The sequence below is a fragment of the Bicyclus anynana genome, chromosome 18 (assembly GCF_947172395.1).
Source record: "Bicyclus anynana chromosome 18, ilBicAnyn1.1, whole genome shotgun sequence".
Taxonomy (NCBI): domain Eukaryota; kingdom Metazoa; phylum Arthropoda; class Insecta; order Lepidoptera; family Nymphalidae; genus Bicyclus; species Bicyclus anynana.
In genome coordinates this window covers 6,480,877-6,493,533 of record NC_069100.1, presented here as the reverse complement: position 1 = coordinate 6,493,533, position 12,657 = coordinate 6,480,877, and the positions used below count along the sequence as shown (strand labels likewise).

The following is a 12,657-nucleotide window of genomic DNA, read 5'->3' as shown; positions in this document are numbered from 1 at the left end:
TCGTGTCATTTAATTTTTTATTTATACTGGAGTACGACTTGAGGCTCGCGAGACTTTAATATTGTCCAAGTTTTGCCCCTACCCCGTATTGCATTGACGCCCATTGGCATTGATTTTTGTACATATGTAAATATTATTTATCTTGGAAAAATCATACGCATTCGTTAACCTAATAGCATAAATCTTAGAAATTGTTTTCGGAAATTGAAACTTTAATTTACACAAAATTAATTTCTGAACCCACGTTTATAGGTCAATCATTAACAAAATTAAGTTGTTGTGTTTTTTTTTCAATCAAAAACCATGAAAATCTCGAGCTGCTGATCAGCTGATCTCGAGTTATAAGTGTTGTAACGTTGAACCGACTTTCTTTATTTAGATTACATTTAGTGGCAACTTGCTTAATATGGCGGCAGCTATTTTTTTTTTTTTTTTTTTTTATGTACGTCCAGCGATAATTCCGTCATTTGTGGACCGATTTTGAAAATTCTTTTTTTGTTTGTTTTGAAGGGTTTGATTTCAGGGTGGTCCCATTTTTTTTCATGTCAGGATCATGATGATGATGATGGCATCCTGGAGAAATTGAGGGGAACTTTCGAAAATCGTAACGACGGCTAGTGAGTGCGTTTGTTAGTGTTTTCATAAGGTATTTTAAACCACTACAATTTTATGAAGGTCTGGAGTTGGTCTGATGATGGAGCCGAAACACAGACCAGTACCTTTTGTTTGGGCTTGATTTATTTGTTGGCAGTTAAGGGAACTCCTCGACGGTTCACAGTAGCTACCTTATGTTTTGACTTGATAATTTTGTGTTGATGAGAACTTTCCACCTTGGATAGGTTGTGACTGTATTAGGGGTCTGGTGACGAAGATGAAGGGGAGTTAAGGGAACTCCTCGACGGTTCACAGTAGCTACCTTGTGTTTGGACTTGATGAACCATATGGATTGTGACTGCATAGGGGGTCTGGTGATGAAGACGGGGGACAGTCACCATTCACGTTTTTCTCAATATTCATATTACGTGTGGATAAAGGGGCAGTGAAATTTTGTATATGAGTTAAGGTAAAATTAAATAAAATTAAAATTGGGATTATAGGACTTAGATACTTATTATAAGAAAATAACGTTTCTATTTGTGTTCACACTCATTAGGTGTGCTAACACTAAAAATTTAAAAATAAAAATAACATCTTACCCATATGCTACCTTCTGATCAGTTTGAAGGCGGTGCCAATCCAGTGTCATGTTTTATTAAAAAATTAAAATACAAACTTTGAAAAGCTCTTGATTTTTTTTTCACATATTTTTTCGTTTTTAACTATAGTGGTGAATCGTTCAATATTGTGCTTACCAAGGTTAAACCTATTAAATTATTATCACTAACTAATGTTAAGTTTTGTTAATTTGTTAAATACTACGATATACACCGCTGTACTATTATGATAATTTAATTTCATTATTTTCGTAACCAGTTGCATAAAATTAGATTTCATGCTTTCACATATCGTACAGTGTAAATAAATAAATTATTTAAACAGTCGGGACCTGTAAAAAAATGTAGACGAACATCATTCTATTCAATATAATAATAGGTCCCGACTGTTTTCTAATTTTCTAATTTTCTAATTGCTTTCTACACACGTGGACTGAGCTTGTTATTTTCTTTTCAGTTTTTGTATAATTTATGCAGTCGGGTTTTTTTATTTGTTTAATTAATTTATTTATTTCACACCTTTTCAGTTACGATAGATATATTTGTTGGTTGCACGTTACAATAACATGTTGCAATAGTAAAAAAAAAAAAAAAAAGTTTTTTTTCACTTCGACTCTATATAGCGTCTCACAGGTAGTGTTGTTGGTTTTTTTTTTTTATTTTTTCATTTCACCTAACTAAGAACACTTGGGTTAACCTTAACCTCCTCCTTTTTTTTTTGAAGTCGGTTAAAAATGTAAATACCCTAAACAACAACAACAACAACAACAACAACAACAACAACAACAACAACAACAACAACTAGTCGAGTAGAAAGTGTAGAAAAAGTTGTTCACGAAACACCTCCCCATCCGCCAAAACCCCCCCAAACCGCGGCGGCGGCGACCGCCGCCCCCCCGCCGCCCCCCCGCCGCCCCCCCCCCCCCCTCCGAGTCATTTTCGTAGTCGAAAATGTTTTTCCGGCCCGTTTTCGGGACACACAATAAACGAACGGCTCGATTTTTTGATTCGTTCAAAATAACACATACACATGTACACAGATTGCGCCGTCAGCGCGTTTACTACTATGACAGGGTCGTGGCGCGTCGACGTTTGAGGTGATTGTGTGAGAGTCTGGTGGCGCTCGCTTTTCTTCTCGGGTGTCGACGTGACACGGCGCGTGTTGTGCGTGTGCGCGCGTTATCGTGTTTTTGCGATACGTTTGAATTGAATATATACGTGTACGTACGTACATGTTAATATATTAATTTATATGTGTGTGTACGTATGTATATATACGAATGTACAACGTGGTGCGTGCGCGCGCGTACGTTCAAAAAAAAAAAAAACAACGGCGTTGCAACCGACGGAATCGCGTTTGACGCTTTTCCACACCCCGTGTAGTATGTATAATCGTCGTACGGCGAGAAATTCACAAACCACGGTGTCGGTAGCTTGATTTACTGTGTGCGGGGCGGCATCGTGTGTCGCCCTGGAACAATGTGTACTCCCAACTTGATTGAGCAATCAGAGAGTCTGGATGACGGTCTCTCACACTCCGGGCGACGACCCACGTGTGGTTTTCCGCAGAGTCACTGTTAAAACACTTACGGCTTCACTCTAGCAGTGGAGCGCCGTGTGTGGTATGTACGTCTCGTTCATAGAACGTTCAAGTTTCTTTGGGACCCGACGACAGCACTGCGAGAGTGTCTAATGGCATACTTTTCTGTGCGGTCGGAGGACGTGTCCTGTGAGATTGCGTCGTGTACGCTCTTCTTGCACAATGTCGGGCACCGCGCCGCGCTCCGTTCGCCGGAGCCGTGGCGCGATCACGTGCTTCAGAGGCCCTCTGCCACGCACGCACACCACCACCCACTCCCCCGCCTGTCGCGTGCGACGTGTGTCCGTCGAGCTTCCGGGTTGGGGACGAAGTGTGGGTGTGTGTTTGTGGGTCGTGTGGCGGGGGGAAGAGAGCTTAGATAATAATATCAATATCTGCTCCCTGGTTGATCCTGCCAGTAGTTATATGCTTGTCTCAAAGATTAAGCCATGCATGTCTCAGTGCAAGCCGTATTAAGGCGATACCGCGAATGGCTCAATATATCAGTTTTGGTTCCTTAGATCTTACTCGGTTACTTGGATAACTGTGGTAATTCTAGAGCTAATACATGCAATCAGAACTCTGACCAGTGATGGGACGAGTGCTTTTATTAGATCAAAACCAATCGACGGAGGGCCTCGCGTCCGAAGTCGTTAATTTTGATGAATCTGGATAACTTTTGCCGATCGCACGGTCCAGTACCGGCGACGCATCTTTCAAATGTCTGCCTTATCAACTTTCGATGGTAGTTTCTGCGACTACCATGGTTGTCACGGGTAACGGGGAATCAGGGTTCGATTCCGGAGAGGGAGCCTGAGAAACGGCTACCACATCCAAGGAAGGCAGCAGGCGCGCAAATTACCCACTCCCGGCACGGGGAGGTAGTGACGAAAAATAACGATACGGGACTCTTACGAGGCCTCGTAATCGGAATGAGTACACTTTAAATATTTTAACGAGGAACAATTGGAGGGCAAGTCTGGTGCCAGCAGCCGCGGTAATTCCAGCTCCAATAGCGTATACTAAAATTGTTGCGGTTAAAAAGCTCGTAGTTGCATTTGTGCGCCGCGCTGTCGGTGCACCGCATCCGCGGTGATACTGACACGTCTGCGGAGCATATCGTCGGTGAGCCGTCGTTAACGCGACGGTTCAATATCAAAATCCTATCGCGGTGCTCTTCGTTGAGTGTCGAGATGGGCCGACAATTTTACTTTGAACAAATTAGAGTGCTCAAAGCGGGCTCAAAATGCCGCTTGAATATTTCGTGCATGGAATAATAGAATATGATCTCGGTTCTATTTTGTTGGTTTTCAGAACTCCGAGGTAATGATTAATAGGGATAACTGGGGGCATTCGTATTGCGACGTTAGAGGTGAAATTCTTGGATCGTCGCAAGACGAACATCAGCGAAAGCATTTGCCAAAGGTGTTTTCATCAATCAAGAACGAAAGTTAGAGGTTCGAAGGCGATTAGATACCGCCCTAGTTCTAACCGTAAATATGTCATCTAGCGATCCGCCGACGTTACTACAATGGCTCGGCGGGCAGCTTCCGGGAAACCAAAGATTTTGGACTCCGGGGGGAGTATGGTTGCAAAGCTGAAACTTAAAGGAATTGACGGAAGGGCACCACCAGGAGTGGAGCCTGCGGCTTAATTTGACTCAACACGGGAAATCTCACCAGGCCCGGACACCGGAAGGATTGACAGATTAACAGCTCTTTCTTGATTCGGTGGGTGGTGGTGCATGGCCGTTCTTAGTTGGTGGAGCGATTTGTCTGGTTAATTCCGGTAACGAACGAGACTCTAGCCTGCTAAATAGGCGTCGTCATTTAGGTGTGCGCGACTCCGGTCGCGCAACTCACTGGCGGCGTATTAAAGTTCTTCTTAGAGGGACCGGCGTCTTCGAGGCGCACGAGATTGAGCAATAACAGGTCTGTGATGCCCTTAGATGTCCTGGGCCGCACGCGCGCTACACTGAAGGAATCAGCATGTTCTCCCTGGCCTAGAGGCCCGGGCAACCCGTTGAAACTCCTTCGTGCTGGGGATTGGGGTTTGCAATTATCCCCCATAAACGAGGAATTCCTAGTAATCGCGGGTCATAAGCCCGCGATGATTAAGTCCCTGCCCTTTGTACACACCGCCCGTCGCTACTACCGATTGAATGATTTAGTGAGGTCTTCGGACCGACACGCGGTGGCTTCACGGCCGTCGGCGTTGCTGGGAAGTTGACCAAACTTGATCATTTAGAGGAAGTAAAAGTCGTAACAAGGTTTCCGTAGGGGAACCTGCGGAAGGATCATTAACGTACCGCGTACGCACATGTTTGCGTTTGCGCGTGCTCGTGTTGTCAGAGACGCACCGATCTAACCTCACTCACTCACTCACTCACTCACTCGCTCACTCGTACCACCCAACAAAACGACAACGCATGTGCACAACAAAAAACGAGAAAACGAAAACCATTACCCTGGACGGTGGATCACTTGGCTCGCGGGTCGATGAAGAACGCAGTTAACTGCGCGTCATAGTGTGAACTGCAGGACACATTTGAACATCGACATTTCGAACGTACATTTCGGTCCGTGGAGAAACATCCAGGACCACTCCTGTCTGAGGGCCGGCTGCATAAATACACACACCACACTGTCCACACAGTGCGACACGTGGCGCGTCCGGTGCAGTGCGTGCGTGCGCCGTTCGACGAGAGTGTCTCTCGATCGGCGGCGGCGCACGCGCTCCGCAGGTCCGCTCAAAAATATCACACGTGTGTGCGTGTGCGTGCGTCCGTGCGCGCTCGTCCCACCGACCCTTCCGTTTACGGTGAATCTGTGGCGACGTACGCGCGCACGTGTACGTGCGTGCCGCTGACGCGCACGCGTAGGCGGACTCGACGTCCGGACTCGCGCGGCGGCGCCGTGCGCTCTCGCGGCGCGCCCCTCTCGCCTCGCGGCGGGGGAGCGCGCTCGCGTGCGCGAACGGCGCCGTCGAGCCGACGGATATCGCGTCTGCCTCCACTTTTATCGTTGGCCTCAGATCAGGGAGGATCACCCGCCGAATTTAAGCATATTAGTAAGCGGAGGAAAAGAAACTAACCAGGATTTCGTCAGTAGCGGCGAGCGAACGCGAATCAGCCCAGCACTGAATCGCGCGGCTTTAACGGTCGCGGGAGATGTGGTGTTCGGGAGGTTCCGCTATCTCGCCGTCGCCGCTCCCGTCAAAGTTCGTCTTGAACGGGGCCGCTTTCCCGTAGAGGGTGCCAGGCCCGTAGCGACGGAGCGAGGCGGCGAGAGGGACGCTCCTCAGAGTCGGGTTGTTTGAGAGTGCAGCCCTAAGTGGGTGGTAAACTCCATCTAAGGCTAAATATTACCGCGAGACCGATAGCGAACAAGTACCGTGAGGGAAAGTTGAAAAGAACTTTGAAGAGAGAGTTCAAGAGTACGTGAAACCGTTCAGGGGTAAACCTGCGAAACTCGAATGAACGAACGGAGAGATTCATCGACATCCGACGGCGCGCGGGCGCGCGCCTCGATGTCGCGCGCGTGCCCCCTCGCGGGTGCCGCGGCGCGGCACGGGTCGCGTCCGTCCAGTACCGTCGGCGTCGTGCACTTCTCTCTCAGTAATGCATCGCGACCCGTTCGACGTCGGCTTGAGCGCCGTCCGATTCGCCCAGCGGCGGGCTCGCGCCCTCCGCTGGACCGCGACGGTGGCCGGCCGGCTGTCGGACGGTATAGAAGTGAACCGCGCACGCGCCTCGCGCGCGTCCGGCCCGACGCAAGCTCGCGCCGTACACACTGAAGGTCGCGGTCCTGCCTGAGCGCGGACCGCGACGCGGCGCCGCTGCTGTCGCAGCCGTGACGTCTCGGACCGTGCGCGTCTCAGTCTGCGATGAGTCATTTTCGGGCACTCGCAGGACCCGTCTTGAAACACGGACCAAGGAGTCTAGCATGTGTGCGAGTCATTGAGTTGTCTTTGTCACAAAACTGAAAGGCGCAACGAAAGTGAACGTAGGGAGGATGGAGCGCCGGTCCCGGTCGGCCTCCCGCACTCCCGAGGCGTCTCGTTTCCAATCCGTGAATGCAGGCGCGCTCCGAGCACAGATGCTGGGACCCGAAAGATGGTGAACTATGCCTGGTCAGGTCGAAGTCAGGGGAAACCCTGATGGAGGACCGTAGCGATTCTGATGTGCAAATCGATCGTCGGAACTGGGTATAGGGGCGAAAGACTAATCGAACCATCTAGTAGCTGGTTCCGTCCGAAGTTTCCCTCAGGATAGCTGGCGTCGACAGCGACAGTCCCATCCGGTAAAGCGAATGATTAGAGGCATTGGGGCCGAAACGACCTCAACCTATTCTCAAACTTTAAATGGGTGAGAGCTCCGGCTTACTCGAACGATGAAGCCGGAGATCTGATGACGGTGCCAAGTGGGCCAATTTTGGTAAGCAGAACTGGCGCTGTGGGATGAACCAAACGTAGTGTTAAGGCGCCTAAAAAACGCTCATGGGACACCATGAAAGGCGTTGGTCGCTCATGACAGCAGGACGGTGGCCATGGAAGTCGGAATCCGCTAAGGAGTGTGCAACGACTCACCTGCCGAAGCAACCAGCCCTGAAAATGGATGGCGCTGAAGCGTTTTGCCTATACAATACCGTTACGGGCAAGTGGGACGCGCGCTCCTCGGACGCGCGTCATTATGCCGTAACGAGTAGGACGTGCGCGGCGGAGAGCGCAGAAGGGTCTGGGCGTGAGCCCGCTTGGAGCCTCCGTCGGTGCAGATCTTGGTGGTAGTAGCAAATACTCCAGCGAGGCCCTGGAGGACTGACGTGGAGAAGGGTTTCGCGTGAACAGTAGTTGCTCGCGAGTCAGTCGATCCTAAGCTCAAGGAGAGATCTTATGTCGATGCGGCGTGTTTTCTTTTGTGACAAACAACGCCCGTTGAGCGAAAGGGAATCCGGTTCCTATTCCGGAACCCGGCAGCGGAACCGTTTCAACAATCGTTCCCTCGTTTCAAAGCGAGCGTTCGACGGGGTAACCCAAAGTGGCCTGAAGACGCCGCCGAGGGGTCCGGGAAGAGTTTTCTTTTCTGCCTGAGCGTTCGAGTTCCATGGAATCCTATAGAAGGGAGATATGGTTCGGAACGCGAAGAGCACCGCATTTGCGGCGGTGTCCGGATACTCTCTGCGGACCTTGAAAATTCAGGTGAGGGATGTACGTGGAGATGTCGCGCCGGTTCGTACCCATATCCGCAGCAGGTCTCCAAGGTGAAGAGCCTCTAGTCGATAGAATAATGTAGGTAAGGGAAGTCGGCAAATTGGATCCGTAACTTCGGAATAAGGATTGGCTCTGAGGACCGGGGCGTGTCGGGTTTGGACGGGAAGCGGATGCGGCCGGTGCCGGGCCTGGTCGATGCTCGTGCGTCTCTCGGGGCGCTCGGGCGGAATCCGGACCCGCGTTCCGGCCTTCCGCGGATCTTCCTAGCCGTAAGGCCGCGTCGGTTTCGTCTCGTGCGCGACCGGCGCGGTTCTGTACGACCGCCGTTCAACGGTCAGCTCAGAACTGGCACGGACAAGGGGAATCCGACTGTCTAATTAAAACAAAGCATTGCGATGGCCCTCGCGGGTGTTGACGCAATGTGATTTCTGCCCAGTGCTCTGAATGTCAACGTGAAGAGATTCAAGCAAGCGCGGGTAAACGGCGGGAGTAACTATGACTCTCTTAAGGTAGCCAAATGCCTCGTCATCTAATTAGTGACGCGCATGAATGGATTAACGAGATTCCCGCTGTCCCTCGCGGCGAACGGACGTGTTTGCGCGAGCTCCGCGAATTTTCGATCTCTTAAAATTCATTTCCTCGGATATTTTAATATTACGTGAAAGTGAAAGTGCTTATTGTGCTTGTGATAACGCCGCCTACCCCCTGGTTGGACGTTCATCCCTCGGGAGCGCAGGGATTACGAGACAGGACTCAATTAGTTAAGTTAGGTTAGTTTAGAATAATTACACATACGTTCTTAGACAGTGGAAAGACGCTTTACTCTTTTATTTACTTGTATTTATTTGTGCTGTTTTAATTAGGTTTCTTTAGGGCATTCCCGTGTACTAGAGTAGGTTAGATTTAGGTTAGAATAGGCCACCACGTGTTTCGCACATGCGAGCACGTGGTTTTGTAGGTTAGGAAGTACACGAGGCAAGTGACATTGACGCGTTGACAGTTGACGGCTGCCACTCGACAGCTGTCAAGCTGCGGCGCTTGGCAAGTGACGTTGTCACATTGACTTTGATAGCTGACACCTGCCACTCGACAGCTGTCAGTTGTCACTCGGTGGGGCACAGACTGCTGTAGGTCGGACCAACTTGAGTCGGTCGGGTCCTAGAGCGGATAGGACCGTTACGCGTACTGCACACAGTCTTCACGTGTTCGGTTACGTGTACCTGGACTTCTGATTTTTGCAAGATCAATACACGAACTCTGCCCCGCACTTAGAGTTCTCCATCATGGACCCTGAAGAGGCGGCTCAGGCCGCCTCTCCCTTTGCGCCACGGACATCGCTGGCCCGGACCCCTCCTTCGGGTTTTGCATCGGCGCGAAGCGAAGACGATAGTGGGTCAGACTTCTTCACCCCGGCTGCTCACCAGAAGAAGAAGAGCCCGCGTGCCCACCATGCCCCATTACCAGCGCGGAAGACTGGCGTCAAGCGCCCCTTGACTTCTCCGGAAGAGCGAGGGCGGGCACTGGACGCTGTTCGTTTGTGTCGCCCGGCTCGTACCGTGACGCCACCACTTCCTGCTGCAGCGCCTGCGTCGCCGCGGACCCATGCGCCACCCCTTGCGGGCCTGCATGTGGGTCACCCCAGGGAACGACCGGACCCAGAAACTACGGAGCCTGAGACGGACGATGATGACGCCCCTTCTAAATCGCTGGCTTCGGCCAGCAAGGCGGAGCTGCTTGACCGGGTGCACAGTCAGCTGGAGCAGGTGATGGCCGCTGTTACGGGCCATACCTCAAGGTTAAACAAGGAGGCAACAAACACGATTGCTAGCAGCGCCCAGGAAATCCTCGCGGTGGTCGCTGCGCTCACCCTGCGCTTGAGCGAAATGGAGACACAGCTGCTGCAGGCCAAACTGAGAGAGGCACAATTAAAGGAGGCTCAACATAAGGTTAAACCAGGGGCTCCCGCTGCAGACGCTCCCCTGACAGCACCAGTCTCCTATTCCTCGGCCCTACGATTGGGCAGGAAGACTGAACCGGTCCCCATCCGACAGGGTGGACCTGTCCTGGCATTTTACCCGGCTGGAGACCAGGCGGGAAAGATCAAGACCGCGGAAGAAACCAAGGCCGAGCTTAAGAGGTCTATTAAGCCGGCGGAAATAAACGTCCAGGTGGCAAGGGTTCGCAAGGTGGGAAACGCAGGGGTGGTCGTCCAGACCACCTCACCTTTGGCGGCCGAAAGGCTGCGGAACGCAGTCCCACCCACGCTGCGTGTCACGGAACCCACTAGGAGGTCGCCTAGAGTCTGCCTGAGAGACCTCGACGGGGATCCAGCAGAAAACGACGTCCTCGCGGCCCTATACGATCAGAATCTGCGGGCCTCTTCAGAATGGTCGCTCGAGAGGGTCGCTAAGGAGGGGAAAGTGTATAAGCGCCGAGGGCGCAGAGCTGGATCCACCACCGTCGTCATAGAGTGCTCACCCGCCTTGCGAGATGTACTGGTCAACAAAGGCCACCTGTATATCGGGTGGCAGTCGGTGGAAGCCCTGGACCACGTCCAGGTGACATGCTGCAACAAGTGTCAGCAATACGGCCACCCGGAAAAATACTGCCGGGCCACAGCGGCGACCTGCGGCAAGTGCGGTGCCACTGGGCACCAGAAAGCAGAATGCCAGGCGCCTACAGCCCAGTGCGCGACTTGCCACAAGTTTGGCCGCACGGACGCCGCCACTCACACTACGGCGTCAAGAGCATGTCCAGCGCGCCGCTACGCCGAGGAAAGGGCCGTCGCAAGCACAAATTATGGCTGAGCTCAGGATCGGGCAACTCAACCTAAACGGCTCAAGACTTGCCACTCAGGAATTGCCGGCCATTGCCAGAGAGCAGCGCCTGGATGTTGTTCTTGTACAAGAACAATACTCCCAGGCGCAGCCAGAGCTGGCCTTAATACAAAGCGGGAGCTCGGCCATGGCGGCCATATACGTGTCATCGCGGCGGTTTAGTGTGGCGGCCTTGCCGCACTTGTCCAACGAGCACTGCGCAGTCGCCGCTGTGCGGGTGGGTAACTGGGAGTGTGCGGTTGTCTCCGCATACTTCCAGTACTCACACCCCATAGACGGACACCTTTGCCACCTGGAGAGAGTCATGGATAGCCTGCAAGCAGCAGAAGAAGGTCGACGGATCTTTGTCGGGGCAGACGTCAATGCCCACTCGCCGCTATGGCATAGCCCACGACGGCATCTAGTGGGGAGGGGCGCCGAAGCGGAGCATCGCCGCAAATCAATGGAGGAGATGATTGGGTCCCGTGACATCATCGTGAACAACAAGGAAGGCCAACCCTTCACATACAGCGGTCCAAACGGTGAGTCTAACATTGACGTTACCCTCTCCACTAGAAGCGCTCACATAAATGACTGGCGGGTGCATGTGGGCGTGTCGTCGAGCGACCACCGCCTCATCACGTATACACTGACACCACTGCGCTCACGAGTCGAAGAGTGCGCTGAGCCGATGGTAGGGGAGCCGCCGAGGTTTCGGGTAAGTGGGGTGGACTGGCCTCGATTTCGCGCGACGGTGGGTGCCCGCATGGGCTACCTACCGTCCCACAGACCAGCATCGGCACTAGCAAGCGCCTTCACTGAGATCGTTGTGCGAACATCGCACGAGTGTCTTGGTGTTAAGGCAAGCCGTGAGTTCTACGGGTACGAGTGGTGGTCGCCGGGACTGGACAGGCAGAGGAGGTTAGTAGCCAAATTGCGCAGGAAATGGCAGGCAGAGCGGAAGAAGAATGCAGCGAGTGTGCGATTAGCGCAAGTACGAGAGGAATTCCTTGCAGAGCGGCGCAGATACCGGCAACTGATGGTGGCGGAGCAGGACGCGTACCACATGCGAGCGGCGGAATCTGGCAACGCCGACCCGTATGGTCAAGCATACAGGGTCGCCAGCGGCAGGTTCCGTCCGCCATCAAACGTCGTCAATGGGGTCCGATACGCTGAGGGATTTCCGGGGGGGGTTGCTGAGGCCGCGGACAGCCTACTTTACGCTCTGTGTCCTGACGACAACTTGTCTTCAGACTCAGAGTATCACAGGCAAGTCCGGATTGCGGCAGCGCTCATTCCCTCTGGAACACCTGCTTCGCCGCCGTCCGCCGATGGTCTGTGGGGAATCATAAAATCACTGCCGAATACCGCGCCCGGGATCGACGGGATCACAGCGCGAATCGTTAAGCAAGTGTGGTGGGCGGCATCCGTGGAGTTCCACAGGGTGTTCGCCGCCTGTGTGGAAGAGGGGGTTTTCCCTGATGTGTGGAAGGATGGCAGGCTTATCGTCATCCCGAAGGGTAATGATAAGCCTCTCACTGACCCGAAGGCCTACCGTCCGATTACGCTCCTCCCAGTGTTCGGGAAGATTTTAGAACGAGTCATGCTCATTTGCGCGCCACAGATCACCAGTGGGATCTCGGACTTCCAGCACGGATTTTCTCCGGGTAAGTCGACCGTCACGGCGTTGCAAGCGGTTCTCAGCGCTGCAAAATCTACTGAGTCGAATTACGTACAGGCCATTTTCCTGGATATCTCGGGCGCCTTTGACAACGCCTGGTGGCCCATGATCCTGCTCAAATCTAAAAGGGGAGGCTGTCCGCCGAATGTATACGGCATG

The 12,657-nt window shown here is 52.4% G+C and overlaps 2 non-coding genes and 1 pseudogene across 2 annotated transcripts; all 3 read left to right on the top strand.

Annotated features, from left to right (window-relative positions):
* The first annotated feature begins 3,192 nt into the window (after window positions 1–3,192).
* Window positions 3,193–5,095, top strand: LOC128199026 (small subunit ribosomal RNA). Its single transcript, XR_008251730.1, has one exon. It is a non-coding gene; the product is annotated as a small subunit ribosomal RNA (ribosomal RNA).
* A 161-nt stretch (window positions 5,096–5,256) lies between these two features.
* Window positions 5,257–5,413, top strand: LOC112058130 (5.8S ribosomal RNA). The gene has a single exon (XR_008251801.1). It is a non-coding gene; the product is annotated as a 5.8S ribosomal RNA (ribosomal RNA).
* Window positions 5,414–5,817: 404 nt separating this feature from the next.
* On the top strand, window positions 5,818–8,870 carry LOC112058132 (large subunit ribosomal RNA; annotated as a pseudogene).
* Window positions 8,871–12,657: the final 3,787 nt, after the last annotated feature.